The sequence below is a fragment of the Palaemon carinicauda genome, chromosome 35 (assembly GCF_036898095.1).
Source record: "Palaemon carinicauda isolate YSFRI2023 chromosome 35, ASM3689809v2, whole genome shotgun sequence".
Lineage (NCBI taxonomy): Eukaryota > Metazoa > Arthropoda > Malacostraca > Decapoda > Palaemonidae > Palaemon > Palaemon carinicauda.
In genome coordinates, this window is record NC_090759.1 from 25,998,185 (window position 1) to 26,000,194 (window position 2,010).

The 2,010-nt window shown below is 35.2% G+C and overlaps 1 protein-coding gene across 1 annotated transcript in view; it reads left to right on the forward strand.

The window, feature by feature from the left end:
* The window catches only part of LOC137627196 (plexin-B-like), a 56,868-nt gene that overhangs the window by 50,748 nt on the left and 4,110 nt on the right, over window positions 1-2,010 (forward strand). The gene's annotated exons all lie outside the window — the stretch shown is intronic.

The following is a 2,010-nucleotide window of genomic DNA, read 5'->3' on the forward strand; positions in this document are numbered from 1 at the left end:
ATGGGTTCCAGACGAGGTTCGATATTTTAATAATTTAATAACTGAGTTTTGTATTGGATGTCTTTTCTCTTGATTGAATGGCGTTGATGAGTTTTAAATCTTGAATTTGAATTTGAAAAACTTTGAGACTTGGGTTCCAGACGAGGTTCGATATTTTAATCATTAAATAACTTAGTAATCCACCGTAGTACTGCATTTCCATTTTAGTTTAATTGTGATGGTAATAAAACTGTTCGACAATGTTCATTAACTAGAACGGGGTTTACATGGTCAAACGGTTCGTCGAACCCGGTTGTCGAACCTTCTTGTCAAACGGTTCGAAGAGGTGGAATCAGTCACAAAATGCATAAGGTTCGTGGATAATGAAGCTCCGGCCCACAAAAGTCTGGCGAGAACAGACTTTCTTTGAATAGTTTGACAATCAAATACCCCGTTCACATGTTCGAACATCACTTTAAACACCTGTCTGTCGAACAGCGTTCGACTGTGTAAACCAGCCTTTCAAGTTTGAGTTATCGAAACTGCCTTAAAAAGCTTTCAAAGCTGAAATATGTAAAGACCTGATTGTGAGCTTTTCAGTATGTCGATGTTCATCAATCACCGAATGGCGGTAAAATCTCACAAGGTTACCTGATTGATTGTTTGAATTTTAAACCTGATTGATTGGTTGAATTTTAAATATGGACGTGGCAGTAAATGAATTCTGGATGGAACGAATTGGACGGAGTGAGTTATTTGTAAATGTCATTTCCCTGTATCCACCGGTATTGATGTACAGTGTTTTTGCTGATGTTGCCTTTTGGAGTCTAGACGATGATCATGGCTTTTGCTTCGAGATTTTGTACGTTTGTGTTTTTATGTTTATATATGTATGTGTGTGTGTATATATATATATATATATATATATGTAGTATGTAAATATATTTAATATATGTCTATATAAATTTATATATCTACAGTATATATAGTATAATATATATATTTAAATATATATATATATATATATATATTTAAATATATATATATATATATATATATTTAAATATATATATATATTATATATAGATATATATATTTAATATGTATATTATATATTATATATATATATTTTGTATATATATACTTTTCACATATATATATATATATATATATATACACATAATTTCGCCGATTCGTCAGTGTAGTTAAATGTCAAAAGTCCCTTGGGGCTGGGCCCTGGAGGGAGGGTTTAAATGCTGGGAGTTTTGTCCCTCTTACTCAAATTCTGTCGAGTTCCATGAGCTTCCACTCCTCACTAAACCCTCTTCCTCTTCCTCCTCCTCCTCCTCCTCCTCCTCCTCCCTCCCCCCCCCTCCTCCCCCCCCCCCCCCAATCACCTGGATAACTTTCGGTGTTATCTCACCCAGCTGAGCCAGCCATAATTCAGTCAGATATGATATTCTTCTGATAAATAAACTTCAGGCACCACGCCGAGGCTTTGTAACCCACTGCTTGGTATTTCATCTGCCGCGGCTTGCAGCCGAATATAGAATTATGTGGACAGGTATAAATCACCGAATGCCACGAAGACTTCGAAAGGAGAGATGCTACAAAAAAAAAAAAAAGCAAAATGTCAATCAAGAACCTTTCTTTACTCCTATTTCTTTAACATTGTTGTCTTGTGGAGAGAGAGAGAGAGAGAGAGAGAGAGAGAGAGAGAGAGAGAGATAATTATTTTTTTAATGTTGTTACCTTTTGAGAGAGAGAGAGAGAGAGAGAATTATTTTTTAATGTTGTTACCTTGTGAGAGAGAGAGAGAGAGAGAGAGAGAGAGAGAGAGAATTATTTTTTAATGTTGTTACCTTGTGTGTGTGTGAGAGAGAGAGAGAGAGAGAGAGAGAGAGAGAGAGAATTATTATTTTTAATGGTGTTACCCTGTTTGTGAGAGAGAATTATTATTTTAATGTTGTTACCATGTTTAAGAGAGAGAGAGAGAGAGAGAGAGGAGAGAGAGAGAGAATATTTAAATTT